This window comes from Hirundo rustica, chromosome 5 (assembly GCF_015227805.2).
Source record: "Hirundo rustica isolate bHirRus1 chromosome 5, bHirRus1.pri.v3, whole genome shotgun sequence".
NCBI lineage: Eukaryota > Metazoa > Chordata > Aves > Passeriformes > Hirundinidae > Hirundo > Hirundo rustica.
This window is the reverse complement of record NC_053454.1, coordinates 59,559,662-59,580,949: the sequence shown is the minus strand read 5'-3', so window position 1 is coordinate 59,580,949 and position 21,288 is coordinate 59,559,662. Positions and strand designations below refer to the sequence as shown.

Here is a 21,288-nt window from a genome sequence, read left to right as displayed (position 1 = left end):
ATGAGGAAGTCTTGTGTCATTTGTCCAAAATAAACAGATTTTGCAGAGTGCAGATAAAGTATGCCGTGAGAAACCGTACATCTAAGTGACAATTTACCCCCCATGGCTTGCTTGCTTTTCTGATAATTGGTACCATGGAAGTCTATTCTTATGATATGTTACTAGAATGTAACTTGCATTTTGTAATGGGAAATAGAATTTTCTGCGGGTCCACAGTACAATTTCTGGATATTTGTGTAGGTGGAAAACAAATTCTTTCCTCATGGCTTTAATACAGAAGCTTTTAACTTCATGGCTTTCCTTCTTGATTTTTTTTTTTTTTTTTTTTTTTTTTTTTTTTTTTTTTTGTGCTGGTGGTGTTGCTGATTGCAATGCTACACTATTCAAAATGTCCAAGTTATGACAAATACTTAACAGTGTTAGTTTCTTTAATGTATTTGGAATGCTGATGGCTTTAAAAAGTACTCTTTTTTTTACCTCCCTGTCCTAAGTGATCAACAGCTTGAGTCTTTAAGCCTTCGGGTGTTGAAGGACTGAGGTGCATGGATGTAAGATTGTCACATTGCCTAGAACAGCTCTCTTGAACTTTGTAATTTCCTTTCCAGTTTTGTAATAGCAGGAGCTATACAAGAGTGAAACTGTTTCTCTTCTCTTGGAGGCTTTGCATCCTGCTGCTGGGCTGTTCGTGCCTTGTCCTGGCTGGGGAGGAGCAAACAGGACATAATTATAAGGTCCCTGTGTGCATCTGTTTGAAGCCGCTGTCCCACAGACAGTGTGGAAAGTGTTGCCATATCCTTTTGCTGGGTACAAAATCCTGCTGCAGGATGTAACATTTTCACTGAAGTCATTGGTGGGGAGGTGAGAGCAGCTTCTTGGCTCAGGTGAGAGCTCTGCAAGCTTTGCAGGACTGAGTATGTGTTAGTTATCCAGCCTTGAGAGCATCTGTTTGGCAAGCAACCCGTGTTTGATTGAGGCAGTAGTGCAGGCTTTGGCTTTTTGGTCGCATCCCCTGTTCTTCTAGATGTTACAGGTGAGTGTGTACAGCACCTCCCTGGTACAAACAGGGATTTGGTGACTGCCCTGGATGGCAACACCTCGCTGAGGAGGCCATGGTGTGGTCTCAGGTGCTGCTGTCACTGTTGGGGGAACTTTCTTACGTGTGCTAGGAGCTCTTGGCTGGTATTGAGGCTTTCAAAACAAGTGCAAAGGGCAGTTTTGTCCAGTCCAAAGAAGGAAGAATAGGTCTTGTTCCTTTTCTATTTGCTTTGCTCAAAGTATGCAGGAGGTTTTTTTTCCTTTCCTTTAAGTCTTTTGTGAGTGAAGATGACCTACATGTTTTGTTTTTTCTTGTGAACAGCTCTGGGGCAAAATTTTCTGCTTTTTCTTCTGTGTGGAAATGTGCAGTTGATGTGATTTTTGACAATTGTGCTGATGTTTCCAAAATTTTCAATGACAGCAGGCAATATTTTTGGCTTTTTTTTATGGTGCAATTTTTTCTTTTTCTTTTTTCTCTCCCTACCTGTTGGGCAAAGCTGTGATAGTGGAAGTAAAATTGTACTGAGATTTGGGGGAAAAGAAAAAGTTTGGTGTTTCTTTGGAATGACTTTATTCCAGTGAGAGCTGGAATCTTTCTCATTTGAGGGAATAAATGTTTGACTGCTTTGCTGGTTTTGGTGTTTCATCACTACCCTGTGATGGATTTCTGCCTGTCTTGAGCATGTGACTTGTAATGCTTCTCACCTCTCACAGAATAGGAACAGATTTGCAGAACTTGCACATGTAGAAAAATATCTTCTGAAATTTCAAATGCAGTAGAACAGTGTTGTGCTAGGAAGGAGTGAATTGTGCGGGAGCCATAATCAGTAAGGGATGTTGAATGGGATGAAGGCAGGTAACTTCTCATTTCTGGGCAAATTTTAAGAAATGTCAGTGAAAGATGAGATGGATGCATCTGAACTGTGACAATCAGATATGCAGTAATAGAATGTTTAGTTCTTACACCTTCACAAATACTGTTATTTGCATGTGTTTTTATTACAATAAGACATGGAGAAAGCTTTGATTGGGTTGGCCAACCTAATGTACAGACAATATTACATTTGAAAACACATGGAAGAAGTGGATTTTCCAGGGGGCTTATTTCATCCCTTTCTCTCTTGCTCTGCAGAATTTTTTGTTTCGTTGCACTGGAAACATGTAAGAGATAAATTCCCGCTTTTTCGGGCCAGGTGGGTATTCATCAGTTACATGGGTAACTTAAGCTTCTTTTTCCAATTGTAAGACATCTACCTGAGAGAAGTCAGACCCTTTTAACTGTAAAGCTGGTCCCTCTATTGAATCATCCATTTTCTTACTAATGGCTGTGACAGTTTTGATTTTGAATATGCCTTTGAGGATTTGTAGTGAAGGATTTCAGAGTTAAGGAGGAGTTAGCAAGATTGATCCTTCTCTTAAACCAGCTGTATCAAATAAGCAAATGGGAAAAAAATCCCCAAACCTTAGGAGCTGACAATTTGGTAGTGCTAAGATAGACACATGGCTAGAAGAAGATACTCCTACACGTTCTTAGGTGTTTTGGGTTTTTTTGGGGTCTTTCCATTTTATAACGTGATGACTTCAGTGAGAGTGTGGATCAGTAGCTCTTGAGAAAAATGTCCATCTGTCTTTCTGTTCCAGTGCAGCTTTTGTCAGAGTTATCAGCATGCATTGGGTGTGAGAGAGTAGCTCTACCTAGTGCTACTTTTCTCAGTATCATTCTGCCAGGTGGGACGTGGGTGCAAGTGAACCACGTTTTATGTTCTTCCATTACCACATGATTTATTATTTTCATGTGAAGACATTGTAAAAATCTCAGCGTTGTCCAAAGCAGAGTGGTTTGATTTGTGTGAAGTAATAGGTGATGGGATGTTGCTTCAGGAAGTGGAATGTGTTTGAATGCTGTGGTGATCAATAGTGTTCCTTCTTATCCCTGCTTCTTGCTGAGAATGAAGATCTGAACTCACTGTTGGGCTGTGACAGGAAGAGGGGGTTTGTACAGCAGGAACTTCCCAAAGTTTGTGTTTGGTTATTTGGCGCTGGAAGCATATCCTTTTTTGTTGTTGTTTTTGTTGTTTGTTTGTTTGAGATAAGGGAACTAGAAGGAGAAATTGCAGGGTGAGGCAAACGCTTCGAGTACCCAGAAGATACATTGTTTAAAGGATACAAAAGGATAAAATGTGCCAAAATATCAGGTTGGCTTGGTAATGAAACTTTCTAAAGACTCTTCAAGAGCTCGGATGCTGAGCAGTCCGAAAGGGAGAAAGACTGTTCTCAGTGCCTTAGGTAAAGATCCCTGAGAAGGTTAATCAGATGTAAGTGCTCTTGGCATAATGAGCCTGAGCTTTTGTCTGAGGTTTGTGAGAGCAGTGGGGAGTATTGGCCTGTGGTAGGAGAGCTGTTCTAGGGGAAGCTTGTTTTTATGAGGCATCAGTGGCAGGACCAGTTCACGTGATTCCTGCAGCCAAAGTGTGCAGAGCAGGGGTTGAGCGATGCATGGAAGCGAGGTCAGAAATTATACTTAAGTTTGGGGGGGGAAACCCAAAAAACCAAACAAAAAACACCCCCAAAAAGCCTCAAAAAACCCCCTAAAACAACAGACAATCGACCTGAGCAGTTGCCTGAAGACAACCAAAGGAGTAATGGGAACCAAGAGACAGGAATTGACCACCTTGATAGCATTCAGAGTGCCATTGATGGTTTTAGGATTTGGTTCTGCATTTGTATGCTTGCCAAGGCTTGTTTACTTCTAATGGGATTTTAAGGAGGTCCTTGGGTCTTCAAGTGAGAGCCAGGGACAAGATGAGGCCTTGGTTTGTATAGCATGAGTGCTCAGAGTACAGAATGTATCACGTGGCAGAATGACAGACCAAACAGGTAAAGTGTGCATTTCTTCATGTAGAACTTGGGTCTTTTGGTGTTCTCAGAGTTGGAATGTCATGGTGTAGGCCCTCAGTAGTGAGACTGGCTCAAGTTACAGCTTTTAAAGCGTTGAAAGCACAAACCAAATTGGTTTCTTTTTTGATTTTGAGCCTTAAGCATGCGGTTTTCTTTTTTTTTCCCACGACTGTGAGGGTTACATCATCTTTGGAATCTTCACATGGCAAAATGCTCTGGGCTGGTGTGCCACAGGTACGATGAGCTTGAGAATGCTGTGATCAGAGCTGGTGATATTCTTGTCATCACTGGTTTCCTGTCTGATAAAGTGACTGAGGAGGAGTGAAATTTATTTTATTTGAGTTTCTTTACACTTGCAGAAGAAAGGATGCCTCTCTGAAGAGGCAGAAGTAAACATTTGTTATAATTTTATAGGCAGTTATGTGGAATAGACATAGAAACGGTTTTGGTATTGCATCACAAGTTAAATACTAATCCTCGAGTCAGCAGTTGAGCAGTGAGCCACAGTACAAATGTAAAAACAAAGTCTCTGTGGATATGATCTAAGAGAATGCTAATTTGCTTGTTAATTAGGTTTGCAAAAGTTTCTTTTTAACAGTTCTGAGCAGCGAGCCTAAACTAGTGACGAATACTTAATTTAGGTTTTGAGTGGGTCATGAAGTAACCAGGGAGCATCTTTTCAAGCTTTTCATTATTAGAGTGTGTAAAGGCACTGTAGCAACATGTCTTACTTTGACTGCAGGAATTTCTGGAGACAGAAATATTTTGCTTTCATTTCTTTCCAGCGACATAACCATATTCTCAGCAGTGTTGGATGAGGATAGGGGAGACCATGGCATCCCTGCTGTCTGTTGAAAGCCCTTGTAGTTTGGCTGGTGATGTTTTTGTACAGACAGGGCTCTGGATGTGCTCTATAAGTAGCAGGGATTTTATTATTATTATTATTATTATTATTATTATTACTTTTACAGTGTCAGGGTTTATCCCCAGCAGCAACCAAGCCCTATGTAGCCACTTGCTCCCTGGCCCTGCACCAGGAGTGGGGAGGGAATCAGAAGGGTAAAAGCTGGGAAACCTGTAGGCTGAGATAAAGACAGTTTACCAGGGAAAGCAAAAGCCACACACACAAGCAAAGCGAAACAAGGAATGAATTTCCTGCTATGCCATGGGCAGGCTCCCATCATGGGTAGTGGTTTCTTGGGAAGACAAACACCATCACTCTAAATGTGGCCCCTTTCCTTCTTTGCCTCACCTTCTGTACTAAGCATGATGTCACATGGTCTGGAATATCCCTTAGGTCGCTTGGGGTCACCTGTCCAGGCTGGGTCTCCTCCCACCACACCGGGCACCCTCAGCTTCCTTGCCGGCATGGCTGGTACAAAGAGCAGAAGAGGACTTGGCTCTGTGTAAGCCCTGCTCAGCAATAACAGAAACATCTCTGTGTTATCAACCCTGTGTTCAGCACAAATCCAAAACACACCCCCATACCAGCCATTGGGAATAAAATTAACTCTATTGCAGCCAAAATCAGCACATGGGGTTTCCTGGTGTGAATGGGAATAGCCTACTGATCAGTTAAACCCTTCAAGTTAAATGCTGCTTTTCTTTCAGTAAAGCACCTATGTATATATTATATGCTTCAAATACAGATGATGATATGAATGTTTAGGGTTTTGTTTGAGTTTTTTTTTCTCCTTTTTAATAAAAGGAAGCAGAGGAGATGTGTCTACTGCAAATAATGTACTTGGAAAAATCCTTTTAGTGTAGCTAAGTGTTCTCCCATAGTGATCTTTCTTTACAGAAGGAGATCAATGTAGTTGAAGTTTTTCTGAAGTAGCTCAGATTGAGTAGAGAATATACTAAGATGAGGGTTTAGGTTCCTCTGGTACAGAGACAATAAATTTCAAAGATGAAAACTCTCCTTCTCTTTCCTGTCTATCCTCTTTTCCATCATCCTTTGCAGGATAAAGTTGAACTTGCCATCTGAGTAAGGATGAACATTTCAAATGTGAACATTATATCACAAAGTATGAGAGTAAGCTTTTTGAAATAGTTTAGGAAAAGAGAAGGGTACCATCATTAGAAGATGATCATATTGTGTGGAATGCAGCTTAGAATTGTCTTGTTGCATTAAGCTGACAATGTTGGTGCTGAAGTGTAAATAAATCCCTAGACCTGCTTGTTGTCTGCCTTTGTAATTCTCCTCACAATGAGTAGGAAAGTGGAGCCTCAAGCACTGCAGGGTCATAGTAAATTGAAATACATTTTCTTGACTTGGGTTCAATAGACTGACTGCAGTCTCTGAATGCTCATCTTTATTATGTGATGTGAGGAAGGACTCATCTTAAATTTTAAGTTTACCTGGAAATGTTTGAACACAGCAGACAAATTTTGTTGGAAGGGACATCTGTAATCATGCTTGAAGCAGGACATTTGCAGAGGTTGGGAGCATGGTGTTTAGGGGCCTCACTTTTAACAGAAAGAAGTAAGGGTATGGGACAAGCTTCTTGTATGTTTTAAATAGGAAATGAAAACATGGGAATCTTTCATATCTCCTGTGAAGCCCAGTGGCAGATAGGCAGAGAGTGATTTTTTTTTTTTTTTTTTTTTTTTTTTCCCATGCGATGCCGAAGATAGTAAGATAATTTTTAATGTGGTAAGCTATGAAAGTACTGGATATTTTACTGTATGTGTGGGTTTTTTTTGTTTGGGCTTAAAACTGGTCTGTTGCTCAGACTTCTGTGTTTGCTCTTGGAGTGGTGGACAACAGTGCCAGCAGCTGTGAGGTCCCAGCAGCGGCTGAGGGAAACCTTGTTGGAAAGTTAGCACAGCTTGCAGAGGGCTCTAACCTCTACTCAGGAGAAAGCAAGCTTCTTTTGTGAACAAATTAATTCTTTTGTTTAAACAAATTAATTACAAACAAGTGCCCTTTGACCCTTTTACTTGGCTTAGGGTGGATGTTCAAAGAAATGACCCTTCACTTAATCAGGTGGAGAAGGGCAGGAGCTCGATCAGGAGCGCCCTGACTTGACTGAAAGTTTACTATTGACTTGGAACATGCAAAAGAACATTGGTCAAAAGTCACACTCTCTTGTTAAAGCATTAAATAATGTTGGACAAAAGGTCTCTGAACAACCCATATTTTTAGAAGAATTGCACAGTTTGGGGTTCATGAATGGTGTTGATATTTAAAGAAGAGAAGTAGGTGCACATTGTTGCATTTTCTTACTAACATATGAAGACTCTCCTTTAGTAGTTTCCTGTATAAATGTTTCAGGAAGATTGCCCTGTCTACATGAACGGAAAATGGAGGTGTGATGAAGACTTTTATTTTTTCCTATGTTATTTTCTCTTTAATTCTAGTATTGCTGTTATTTTTTAGTCGGGAGAAGAGGTATTTGTCTGCATGTATCTTGACTTTTGTAGAATTGTTTTCACCTTCTTTTTAATTACTGCTTATATGGTGATATCCAGTTAGCCAGTTATCAAACAAAAGTCTTCCAATAAAATCTAAAACCAGCAAAATAGATCTCTTTCCCTCTGACCCTAGTTTCTTCATTAACAATATATAAATAGAAGAAGAAAAAACCTAGTATGGTGAACAAGACATGAGGTTTTTGTTTTGACCGTTTTACTGTGAGTCTTATTGTTTGGGTTAAAAATAAGTTTTGTGATGCCCTCCAGCTCTCTCCACAGGTACTGTTAGAATAAGGCTTAGGCTGAACTGTGTGGAGTCTATGTGCTTACAGGTATTGCATTAATACTGTTCCTTACTCCTTTCTTGCAGAAAGAAAGTGACATGCTTGCCCTCCCTTTCTTTTTTTCATTGCTATGCCTAATTATTTTGATGTTGGTTTATAGCATTCGTGAGGAGTACTCCTGAGATGGGACTCCTATTAGACCTCACAGAGAATGCTGAACGGGTCTGGGAGGAGGATGACAAAACTTCATCACGAGCTGAAGGCTTGTACTAAGTGAGCAGGCTTGTACTACGCTCTCAGAATTTATGCCTCTTAATAGGTTACTCTCATTTTCTGTTTGGTTTGAAACATCATTTTGATTAATCTTGAAGAATAGATAGCCCAGTCTAAATTAATTTTTATTTCAATAAAAAGGCATGGTAAAGGAGGAGGGGAGGAAGAGATACGGACAGAGAGTGTGGGCATTCCAGAGCAGTCTCTGAAAAATGTGTGTACTGGAGCACTATAATTACAGTACTTGACATCTTTTCACTCCTTGCGGTGTCTTTTCTTAGTTAAAAACAACTGCCTTTTGAAGAATCTGTTGCTTCAGTGGTGATGATAAACTTTAGATGACTGTAATTTTTTTGCAGTAATAAATAATTATCCACATAGGCAGTGCTGCATTGGTTGCAACAACTTTTATTTGAATGGAAGTGTCTCTTTAAAAAAGATCTTCTGTGTAATTAATGGCTGTGAGTTAAGGGTGAATCTTACATGGTTAATAATCTGTTCTCCTGGCCAGTTACCACTCCTAATAAGTTTCATTTTCATACTGAGTTTGCTCACCTTCCAGTATGTGTTGTAATGCCATTATCTGCTTGGTCCAAGAGCCCTGAGCTGTGTAAATACGATCTGCATGCAGAGATGACTACCCGGGCTCTTTTTAACTTTATCTTGACCTTCAATAATAAATTTAGCTTTCAGTAATAAAATATATTTAAGTGTTTGGTAGTCATTTGTATTCTGGTTGCTCTCTTGAGCTATAAGAAGGCTGACCTTTTGATGTCTCAGAGTAGTCTGTTGGCGTGCTGGTTTATGCAGTACTATTTCTTGCCTGCTTTGAAACCCTCCCCTCCTTCCCCAATTCAGGGATGCCTTCTGCTGCATCCAAGGGTCATGTAACTCGTGTTGCCATGGGCTTGCTGATTCTTTTGGGATTTGTGTTCTGTGTGTTCAGATCCCTTCTTCCCACTCTGGTTTCTAGCACGTAGCCATGCATTTGGAGGTACTAAAATGGGTGTCATTGGAAGGTGCCCTGTCTGCAAAGAGGTGGGAACAACTGTATCCAAATAATTGGTTCGTAATTGCCACCTACTCCCCCAGTGTACTCTTCCAGGTGCATGAATTACTGGCTTCTATTTCTTGTATTAGCTGGTGAGCTTTTAATGTGATTAAAGGGAGGTTGCTGAGCTGAAGGTATCAGTTTAATGATGCTGAGCAGCATATGCCAGCTCTGGTAGTGGATGAGTATATTCATGTGAAGACAGCATGCTTATCTCAAAGTGATCAATTTAATAATGCAGGTGAGATAGCAAATACAAATGTCTTTGAGAAAGATGTCTGACAAATCTAAACTAATATAGCTTGTCTAAATAACATTATCATAGTGACAATTCAGTCCCAAAATGGTAGAAATTTCATTACTCAACCCAATAGGTGAGGGCTTGGAGGGAGTTGGGGTTTTGGGTCTGGTTGGTTGGTTTGTGGGGTTTTGGTGTTGTTTTGGTATGTGTTTTTTGTTTTGTTGTTATCGGTGTGTGGTTTTTTGTTTTAATTTCCCCTCAATAGTTTAAGCATGTCAGACAATTTCAGAATATGAGGTCCTCCCAGTACCAAACCAGTTTGCTTCTTTTTGGCTTCCAGTGTGCTGGTTATATTGCCAGAAGGGCAGGGAGGTGGAAGTGGAGACAAAGCAGTGCCATTTGTGCCACAGTAGGTCTTGGAAGACAGTTTCTTTTCTGAACGACCTTTATAGATCTGCAAGCTTAAGAAAATTGTGTTGCAGTCATCATGCAATACTCTTTTCCTCATCATCTTTCAGTTTAGGAAATAGCGCTGGTCAGTATCACTTGGATACAGTCAGAGGTTTGTCCCTGCTTTTTAACTGGGTGAGAAAGTTTGGTAGATTTAAGAGGGAATATTTCTTTTGTGCCTCTGAGGCTGTTTACTCTTCCATCACCCTGAGCGTTTGTTTGTACTCCTTGTTGCCTTCCTCCTTCGTGTGGCTGGTTAGTGACACCTTGTTACCCTTGGGCCCTGTTGAGCGCTTCTTGCTGGATGGTGGAGTTCTCCCTTTGGGCTGATAGAGGAGGAGGTGCTCTCTGAATGTACTTTATATTATCAACGTGCCTATAGGTTTTTCAGCCGCTTCCAACAGGAATGCTGACAAGTCTGGACAGGCAGAGGGAAGGAATGTGTCAGTTTGCCACAAGTAAGAGAACCCAGCTCGGTGACCCTTCTCTGTTTCATAGTCAGTGTTTCTCTTGCAGGGTTTGTTCTGCAAAGTCTGGCATGTAAGTGCTACTGTTGCTCCTGGGAGTGCTTTAAATGAAACAAGTGCATTAATTCCCTCTCCAGGCTCGGTGGATTGGTTTGTTTGTGTTTTAGTATTTTGCTCTTGCAAAAAATGCTGCTTATGACAGCAAGCAAAGGAGAGTTGTGTGTGTGTCTGTGCTGGTTTGTCAGAGCATTCATTTATCCGTTCTGCTGGTTTGAGAGTTTTGGGGGGTTTTTTTGCATCTTTTCTGTGCAGCATAATCTCAATTGTATGCCGATCCTGATCTGCCCTTGAAAGAGAATTATGCTTTATGGACTTTCTGCTGGTCTGTTGCTGATCCAGACTGCTGGGCTTCTGTTTTAAAACAAATGCTTTGGATTCATGCCAAAATATTGCTTGGAAAAAGATTGCTACAGAGAATTCCTCCAGTGCCCTCCTGGAAATGTGTCAGAGCAGGAAAGAAACCACAGATAGCAGCAGGGGCCTGATGCACTTGGACCCATCTCAGAACTTGCTTCTCCTCCCTTTTTATTTATTTATTTTTTAATATGGAGATCTTACTAAAGATCATTAAAAATCAAAGGGAGAATACACTGAAGACTAAATAGATTCTTTCCCCCCTCTTAATTGCTTCTAGTAATTTCAGTTCATCTAAATCCAGGATATTATTGATGTTCTGAATATTATTGCTTCTTTTAGATAAATCATTTGCTGCTATTTTTGTTTCAGCATATACATGCACAGGTAATTTGGAATCAGCATAATTATTTCTGATTAATAGAATCTGAAATGGCTCCCTTTTGTCCATAGGATTGGTGATCAGTGAGTTAACTTCAGTTCTATGCAAGATACGTAAATCCTAAATCCTAATTTTGTTTCTCTGTGTTCATTTCTTGTTGACTGGGATGATGTAAGGATGAGAGTTTTGTGGTTTTTTCTTTTGCTGGACAGGAGAGTTGTCAAGTCTTGACAGGTTTAGGAAGTGGTATGTTCTTCACTTTTTTTTTTTAGGGCCAAAACACAGTAAGCTTTGGGATTTCCTAAATTATGCTACTGACAAAGCAGGCAAAAGCCTTTTAATGATTTAAAGAGAAAAAAAATTAGAATTATTTTCATTATTTTATGCTATTGTTGCCTTCATTTTTTAACCTCTTCTGAAACTAAGCTTTAGGGTTATAAACCAGGAATAATCAGATTTGAACATCTGCGTTTGAGCTTCTCATGGTTTAAATAAATAGGTTTTCAGGACTTGTGTGTCCACAGAATTGTAGCCTGTCTTCCATTTTGCATCTCCTTCATGTCTTCTGGATGCATCTCCTTTTTTCCTCCTGCATCCAGAACTTGCTCAATTTTGTCATTTTTTTCCCAAGTCACTGATAATTGCCTTTCGGAGTTTTTTTTTTCTTCTTTCTTTCTAGTTTGCTCTTTTCTCTCTTCCCCCTTTGAAGAAAGAGGTAGATTTAATGTAATGGGGAATATTTTTCAGGACCCAGAATGAACCTCAATTATATTTGTGAAGCCTGAAGACAAATTACCTGGATGTAAAAAGCCTGGAATCTTAGGAGGGGTTCTGCAGTGAGACTGAGTTACTTGTGTGTCCATTCTTCATTGGAAAAGAGATCATTATAGACTTGAAATATCTGATAGTGGGTGATTAAGTTAAGAGAAACTGCTCATCCGCTGAGCTGCACGGAGGGCAGAATTCACCTCTCGCAAGTGTGTGAACCTAACTGTCCAAAATCAAGATAGAATGTGGAATGCCCTTACAGCCTTGGGAGGAAATAATTGTCTTTTGCAGGTACTTCATTCCCATTACCTTAGGTGGTGGTTTGAAGATCTACTTTCAGAGAGCCGGTCAATCAGAAATTATCAACTCTAGAGCAACCCTAGCCACCTAAGAAGGGTCTTTTGACACTTTGTCAATTGTCTGTTTGATGTGTGAGTTTACTAACAAGACACATTTTTATGTAAACCATTTCTAATGAGAGTGAGTAGCAGAGTGAGGAACTTTGGAAGCTTAGCTGTGAGATTTACTATTTACTTAGTTTTTTAGTATTTTTAGTATCTGTCTTCTAAGTAAATTTTTTACAGTGCCAGATTTTTTCTTGTTGGAGTCCTGGAGCACTTCATGTTTGTGGTTTTTCTCTTCTGCTCATTCCTTAGCACCAGCTCCAAAAGGAATGGGAGATTAGGTGAGATTTTCAGATCTTCCTTTCTTTTCCACAAGGAAGGGCATCACACTCTTTATCCACCACAGCTGTTCCAGTTGCACTTGGATTAGTGTACAGTAGTGTCTTGAGAGTTGCCTGGTACTGCTTTACTCTTTGAGTAGGTAAAATGGCTCCCCTGAGTCCTGAACATGAGAATTGTTCAAAGCATTTGCCAGAGCCAGGAGGGGAGTGAGGAGACTGCTGATGAAGTTGCTGTAAGGGGTGCCTGTTACAGAGCAGGTCATTAATCAGAATTCTGAGCTGTTGCAGAAGCATTAGGAGAGGTAAGTGGCTTAATTCAAAACTGAAACATTATGGATAAAGCTATGCTGCTTTGTAGCATATTCACAATAAGGGGCTTTAAGGATTGGATTATTGCCATCTGCAGCAATCCCTGATATGAAAAAAAAGAAAAAAAAAAAGTATAAGAAAGGTGGAGTTGGAATATGCTGCTCTCCTGTTAAGGTGGCTGCCAGTGGAATGCTGCTGTGACCTGGCCACTGCTTCTGGAGTTGTGAGTGGTCAAGACAATCTGCTGAGTGTAGTGGGGCTGGTGAGGCAGCGCAGCAGCTGCTGCATTTTCCTGAGACAAGTTCAGCACTTGTGAGTTTAGCAGAGAGGAGTGGGCCTTTCTCTAATTGCTGCTCCCTCAATATCTGGTATGTACAGAATCAGCACCTGGTTAGCATATCCCTTGGTGCAGGCTTTCGGGTTAGCAGCTTCCTTTCCCTTCACTGGTGCCATTCTCCTTCTCTCTGCTTATCCAGGAGCTGACAGGCTGGAGTGGAGGCAAGAGGAATACAGGTTATATATATGGTGTCTCCCTTCCTTCTGAAATTGGTCTGTGCTTCCCCTGCGATACAGATCCTGGTATTTCCACTTCTCTGTAGTTCCTGCAGTTGTTTCTGGAAGTGGTGTGTGCTGAGCACAGGAGGTAATGCTTGGAGTTGCAGGGGTGAGTAGCAGAGTGAATGTTTGTTCTCTTTGCACAGTCAGTGAATTTTGCAGTGTTCTAGACGTTAGCTGGAAAATAACAATGGGACATAAAGTGCCAAGGTGGCCATCTTAGTGTCATCATTGTGGCTTCTTAAAATTTTTTTCTGAAATGCCATGGGCCTCTGAATTTTATCTGGGTGGCTTTCAGAGATTGGCAGCAATTACATGTATTTCCACGTCCAGAGAAGTTCAGGAATATTGCTGCATCATGTCTTTGCTGATTCTGCAATGCAGTAGCTTTGGGCTGTGAGCCCAATTTGTGGTGAAAAGATGGAAAACTTCTGACCCAGAGGTAAGAAGAGCCAAATGGACAAGACTTGGAGCAAAAGAGAGGTAATCACAGAGAAATGCAAATTTTAGATGAGGAGAGAGAGCTTCTGTTCTTTTGGCCCAAGTCCTTAATGAGAAAGCTATAGTTAGGCTAGAATTATCTTTATGGATTCAATGCTGGCCAACTCAAATTCAGCTGCCTCTTAATTAGCATGCAGTATCTTTGTGGTCTTTCAGCCTTGAATCAAACTTCACTTTCTCTCTTCGTACGATGCTCAGTGTCAGGTCTGCACAATGCATGACCACTCAGGAAAGCCTTTATCCTGCTCATTCTTCAGTGACGTCATTCCTCATAAGTTGATTTGTCTTCATTTCTCTATAAATATTAAACTGGTTTTCCTGTAAGCATCTGCAAAATATCCAGATAGACCATTAGAATCGTGTTAGTGCTCGGGATATTTTTGTAGTTTAAGACTTTGGTTCAAATGCCACAATAGCCACAGAATCCCTGAAGTTCTACAGCAGCAAGAGAGGTCACATGTCATGCAAGTTGGCCTTAGGGACAGCTTTCTCCCATGCAAACATGTCTTGTGAGAGCAGGGCTGGAAAAGCCAGGTGGTAAATTCTTGTGGCTTGGCACTGCCTTTAGGACATGTTGCTTTTAGGGGAAATAGATGTTTTTAGCAAGGGTCAGCGTAGAATTTGATGGTTAATGTTTCAGTAAGCTAAAAAGTAATGTTTGATACTACAGAGCTCCTTCTCTTTAGTAGGACTTCACATATGGTAATTTCATTTATTAGCTTCTGTGCCCTAAAAAGACTTCTGTTGCTTATTTGTTTTCTTAATGACAAGAAGGGCAGACATTGTATAACTTCTCATGCAGCAGCGATTATGCAACTGATCCTGTTATTGTGGAGCCAAAGTCCTTCCCAGTCCCTGAGCACCAGCTGCTTGTGTTCTGGTTGCTGCTTTTTCCTTTTCTTTCTTCCCCCTTGCCCCCCCGATTTGTTTGTGAACAAGTTATTTATTTTTTTCCCCATGTCGCTGTTTCCTGCTCTTTCCATTGCCAGAGAGACAGTGGCTTGTTTGGGTTCATCCTTCAATTCACTATGCTGCAAAATCAAATCGACCTTGTACATCATGGGAAATATGAAATGTATAGGGAAATAAAATAGCTTGATACTTTATGGGTACATAAGAAAAGGCATTTGCTTGGATCTAAATGAAATATTGCAGATGGCCTTTGTTGGAGTTCAGGTCAAAAGTTAGAAGTTCATGTTCTCATAATTTTAGGAACATGTAAATAACTGGTGTTTGTTTAGTTTGTTGGTTTTTTTTCCTCTTCCTTCAAAGGGTGGGCCTGAGAGAAATTTTAATTCTCCCCCCAGCTCTGCCCTGGGATCACTAAATAAAATATAATATTCCTGTGTATAAGATGAGGTAGTTGTAAATCTCATGCTTTTACAGCCAGATGATCTCACTGCAGTATAATAAATGCAGTTAATATATTGTAGAAATGTTTGCCCTATTCGCACTTCATTTTCAGTTCCCAATTTTATGTCTTGTCGTTTCCACTTTGTGTTACACGGCTTCCTGTGAGCGTAAGCGACCAAGGCAGGCTGTTCTGATCCTTGATAAAACATTTAGGGATGGGAGAAGAGATGGTAGACTTGTAGACTGCAGTGCTATTCCCTGCTTACAGATGAGCTGAGTATGCCATCTACAAGTTCCAGCAGAGGAGAAATAATAGTTGATCTGTGATACCACGCTGTTGGCTGCGCTGCTTGTTACCGTGTCAAGTGTGATCTGCATCAGTCATAAATAGGCTCTAGCGCTTAGTGTCCTATATCAGGAAATAAATTTGGGTTAAGGGTTTAAGGTCCTTACTTAGTTTCTAAGTCTTATGCTAAGGTGTTAACAGGGAGTGCACAGGTTGCGTTTTCTTGCTCACAGTGTCTGTATTGCAGATCAGGTATTTGGAGAGGTGGCATGGTGCTGTCATTTGTAGGAAATGTGGGTCCTTTCTTCTGGGCCCTTTTTGTTGGGATTTCTTTTCCTTCAGTGGCAGTCTGCCCCCATCTGCTTTCAACAAACCAGGCACAGAGGAGATACTCTCTTTTGCAAGCAAAAGACTGGATGTATAGCATGTATGCTTCTGTCTTGTCACCTTACACCTCTCCTCTCTAGTTTCTCATGACAGAGACATTGAGTTCTGGCTTGGAAGAGACCGTGTGCTGTAGCCACATTTATCACAGACTTACTTGACTATTTCCATTGTTAGTGAAGGTTCTGCTAGAATTCTTACCTCAGCCTTGCAGTTCTGGCACTGTGAATATGAGAATGTTGTACTTTATCAGAGCACCTGGTACTGGAGAAACCCAGAAAGTAATGATGAAAAGGGAAGGGTTGTAAAGATTTTTCTGGAAAAATACATAAAACCAAAAAAAAGAAGGCAGCTTGATATTATGTCTAATTTTTGTCAGTATGGTGGTGGTAATGCCCTGGTCTAATGCAGAGTTCACAAAAGCAGTGGAAATTTTGAAGTTGCTTTTCACACCTTAGTGAAATATTCTGTGGTCCTAACAGCAGTGTGTTCCTGGAGTATTTATTGTTTGCCTCCATGTCTCTGCTTTATGTATGTAGTTTTTCCAACTGATTCATCAAGGGTTTAAGTGGTATGATCCCTGTGAAGCATTTAATGACTGTTCAGCTGTTTCAATGATTGTGTGTATAAATTAGTGTGTGACTAGATGACAAGGTCTGGTGTAGACTGGTAACTTAAAAGACTTGATTTTTCTTACTGTTGTTTTCAAAAAACAACTAACTCAACATTTTCAGCAGCTGAGTTAGAAATCTTAAGAATTGAACTATTTAGGAGGGAGAGCTTTCTTTTCTATTTTGGAGAAAAGATTGTTTGTTTGTTTTTGTTTTTAAATCTGTTGGTTTCTTTTCCATGTTGCCATTACCTAAATCTCCCCTTAGTGCAGTGATGAGTTTGGTTAGTGGAGAGTTTCTATTCTGTTGAAGGCAATGAGAAATGATAAATTCTACACATGCTTCTATTGAACTGCAGGTGAGGGTTGGTACCAATTTACAATGATATTGGGAGCACACTGGAAATGAGCAGCAGCTCAAGTTCAGTAATGTTTTTGAAGAATTTCTTTTTCAGTCTGTACTGTCTTTCCTGTTAAGCACTGTTTGGATTTTCTATATAACTACTAAGGGCATATTCATGAAATGTTAATTCTCTTAAAAGATATTTCAGACTAATCTGTCTATTGTACCTTTACTGTTCCAAGAGGTAAATCTCAATTGTGTTATCTGGCAAGGAGAGACATGAGAAGAATTTTGATCAAGGGTAGCACTTGATCACACTGTTTAAAGACTGTTTGCACTTCAAACCTAGATCAAGAAGAGAACTGAGGTGGTAACTTTTCACTGCAAATACAGCAAAATATTATGGCCTGAATTGGTCTCTCTAAAGAGACTGTCTCCAAATTGACATCTCCTGATAGACTTTGGTTGCAATATGAAGAACAGTTTTGTTTGGACATTGAAAAGCATGTAAATCTCATATCTTATCTTGGTTCAGCTTCTTTTTCTAAAGAAGAACTGAAACCCTTATAAGCTAGGAAGTTGATGACATCAATAAGCTTCATGACTTGTCTCATACAAGAGAAGTGTATGTGATGTTTCCTGATACCTTTCTTGAGCTCTGTTTCACCAAATCTCAATTTTTAAATGTGCTTATTCTGACACCCTGCAGTGTTCAGCAGTGCTCCTCATTTTGTCAGAGCAAACTTAAATATTTCTGATTATGTCATCAGAAGGTCAATTCCTTCAAAATAACAGCAAGCCAAATGCAACATTTCTTTACAGAATGGGTAGGAATCTAGAATCATCAAAGTATGGCTACCTGATGTCATTATCATTAATTTTTCAGAGTAATCGTGAAGACACTTCCTTTCCCCTGGAAAAATACATCCAAACACTAATAAACAACAGTTTAAATAGTGTTAACAAGTAGCTTTTATACCTCACCAGTTTTTAGCTTTTTTTAACTTCTTCACTTATTTCTCATGCAGCAAAATGATACTGAAACTTTATTATTGCTTGGGGGTTTGTGTCTTTCTTTCTCCGTTATGGACATTTTTTTTTTTCTCCACACTTTGTTATGAAACACACAATTTTAGCCAGAATCCTGCTTTTCTGGCTTACTTTGATAATTCTAGTACAGACTTTTCAGATAGTTTTAACTTTTCAATAGGAAAAATAATTGTGAACAACTTAGATTGCATTTAGTGCAAGTAGTAGGATTTCTTTATTTGTCAAATAGTCTGGACAGGTAGTAGAGGAAAAAATTGTAAAAGAATGATACTGTTGGTAGCTCAACAGCAGAGGAAAAATAAGTTTTTCAAGTTTTATTTGCAACAAGTTGAGTAAGAATGTGTTAAGAGCAAGGGTCGAATTGTATCATCAAGTAGCTGTTAGATTCTGCTTCCTAAATGTTGTCCCCTTTCCCTTCCTCAGCAAAAAACCCTAAATCAAGCCAAACCACCTGCCCCCCCAAAAGAGTAAGACAAAAATGCAGATGGAAACAAAAACTTCATGCATATGCAAACTCAGTGATTAGGAATCTGTTAGAAATATTTACTAATGAAGATATGATTCTGTGCTTGTGTAAGAGGGAGAGCTGGGAACTCTCCTGTGGAAAATGGGTCAGATTTCTGATTTGTTGATATTTTCTCTTACGTGGTTTCTTCACGATTGGTCATGCAGATCGCTCAAATATTGAGGTTACTGGACTACTGAAGAGACATTGTAATTTTGTATTGGCAAGTGACACTTCCTTAAATCATTCAGCATCTTTAACTTCTTTTTTTTCCCCTGTGTGTATTAAAATTTAGCCAGCGAAAATGGTCTGGATCTGAAATTTGCATCCATGTGTTTTTACAGTGTGGAGTCTTGGCAGGAAGCTTTTTGTGTGAAATGACAGAAAGAAAACATGGAAAACTAAATCTATTATCTGCATTCTTACACTTTCAGCTTCTTAGAGCTGCTAGGCAATACATCAGATTGTACTGTTACTTGGAGGATAAAATGGATATTAGTTACTCATCCGAATCTAATTTAAGTTAATAATGATCAGGAATAGATATTGTGAGATCTTTGTTGGCTTGTGATTTCTCTTGGATCTAACATCTCAGGAAAAAAAGGAAAAGGGAATGAATGAGTTGAGGAATGAAGGAAGAGTCAAGGGAGACACTTTTGAGAAACAGCCTGGTTTTCAGAAACAGTGCTGCTTTCTGAAAGAAGAGGAAGAAGTACATGGTCGTAATTTTGGGGGGTGATTTTAGGAGTGACTCCATTTAGACACTTCTCTTTTCTTGCAGGGCTTGTTCTGCAATACCTTAGTTTCCCTTTGGTTCAAGGAAAAAGAAAAGTCAATTAGCTTAGTTTATTAAGTGCCAGTGATGAGCTGCATGGAGAGGTCTGACCCCCATTTGTGGGGAGATGTCAGTTCAACTTGGGGTCACTAAATAAGAAGGCGACTTTTTACTTTGGACACTCTTTGTTTTCACATTGCAGACTGAAGCAGTTATTGGGATATTCAGTATCATTTTAGTCTGCTGATGCTTGTTGGGATTTTCAATAATTTTATTTCTGACACTTGTATTAGCTAGGCAAGACAGGAGAAATTTGATTCAAAATGAGATCCATGGCAGCTTCCAAGAAGGCAGAATCCAAAGATGTGAGGACTTTGCAGGCAGTCTGCAGAACAAGCTCTACCAGGAGCACAATAAATGATCTTGGATGATATTCAGAATATCTGTCTTCTCTCAGGATGGTGGCTGTAGTTCAGTGGATTTGTTTCCATGCAGTTACTAGAATAAGGCATTATCTCATTTACTATCAGATGCTGGTAAACTGTGCAGTAAAATCGGCATTTTTGGAAATTGTTGTTCTAATGTGCCTTGTTACTTCATTTACATTAGAAATTGGACCTGGAGAGAGCTGTCCAAATATACACCAGCCTTGCAAACTTGCAGAGTACGAACAACTGGTTATAGGTGGGAGTTCAAGGAGCTGAGTAAAAAGACTCTCCTGTGAGATGAGAATCAGTGTACTGCAGCACTGTCCTGAGAGGTGAAGGCTGGCAAATTGTGGTGATATGACTGGCACCACAATAACTACAACGCTTTTTATAGCTGTACATGGGCCTTGGAAAAAGAATCTGTGAGCTTAAGTGTAGGAGAAGGGAATACAGGTGACCTCACCCCTGATAAGTAACAGCTGTGTTAATTAACAGTACAGCCTGGCCCCTGATGAGTAACAGCTGTATCCAGTAAGGGTGAGTGAGGTAGAAAAGGGGGCTAGCTGGTGAGGGGATGATCATTATGGAGGAAGAACATTGAGGAGCATGAAGGAGAGAATCATGAAGCAGGATCCTGGGCAGAGAGAATCGCTGCTGTGAGGTCAGTCTGGGTCTGCAGTCAGAGCCTGTTGTTGGAACCTGCAGTCACAGTCTAGCTGGGTAAATCAGGCTCTGCAAAGCAATACCTGCAGTCAGAGTTTAGCAGGAAATAACCAGCAGTCAGAGGCTGCAAGGGAAACCTACAGTAGGAGCTTGCTGCAGCCAGAGTCGGTGAGTGGTTGGAGTCAGGATGGCTGAGCTGTGAAGAGGAATAAACCAGGACCCTTTTCATGCTGTGTTTCACTTGAAGTCTGTGCCTTGGCTCATTTCTACTCTCTTATAAGAGGGCTACTGCAACACTTAAGATTCATGGTAGAATGTGTAGAATGATTGAATAAATAAATCTTTATTATTAGGTTTCCTGTATAGCATCAATTTTGACTTGTTCAGAATCCTTAGGCTATTAATAAACATTTAAATACATACTGATCTGTTCTTTTGGTGGCCAGGCTACTTACTGCCTTAATTCTTCTGAGCTGGCAAAATTCTGACCCACAGACCTTCTCCTAAGAGTAACATTTAATTTAACAACAAGGAAACAATTCATTGAAATACAGGCCCTTCAAAGATTGGAATTGAAGGTCACTGACCAGAAGAGAGTTCTTGTAGAACAGAAATAGCTACCTTGAAACCCAGAGATGGAAGCTCTGCTGCAAGTCTGTCTCTTTTGATCCCTGGGTATACCTGGACACCAGCTGTGTGCAGCACAGAGCCTGGGAACTGCATGCTGAGCCCAGGGCAGGACACTGGTGGGAAGTGTGTGCAGCCTGGCTGGCCAGTTACCTGGAAGTCATCTTCCTCTCTGCCAGCTGCCCTAATTTTCCTTTCTCTCAGCACACTCTGAGGAAGTGGCCCAGTGTTGTGTTTGAGGGTGAGGACACTGTTGAGGAGGTGCATGTAGGCTAAAGCTGCTCTCCAGAAAGGACAGCTACAGCTCCATTAGCTCTGGGACAATTTCTCCATGTCGCAGATGGACAAAAGCAGAGATTCACAGATGCAAGAATTAACTCATTGCAAGACAGCTCTTGCCTTTATTAAAATGTTACCTGAAGTACAGCACCATGCAAATGGTTGTGCTGCTGTCAAAGGCAGCTCCCCAGGACAGCTGCTTCTGGGTGGTACTCTAATCTTGACACCAGGCAGGACCACCATGCGGTCATGCCG

At 40.4% G+C, this 21,288-nt stretch overlaps 1 protein-coding gene across 3 annotated transcripts in view; it reads left to right on the top strand.

Moving 5' to 3' along the window:
- The window catches only part of WDFY3 (WD repeat and FYVE domain containing 3), a 154,081-nt gene that overhangs the window by 2,910 nt on the left and 129,883 nt on the right, over positions 1 to 21,288 (top strand). Inside the window, exon 1 of one of the 3 annotated variants that reach the window (XM_040065490.2) lies at positions 20,052 to 20,125. The exons of the other annotated variants lie outside the window; for them this stretch is intronic. The gene's annotated coding sequence lies outside the window, so the exon portion shown is untranslated. Of the gene's footprint in view, positions 1 to 20,051; positions 20,126 to 21,288 lie in introns of those variants that run through there. 3 annotated transcript variants of the gene reach the window in all.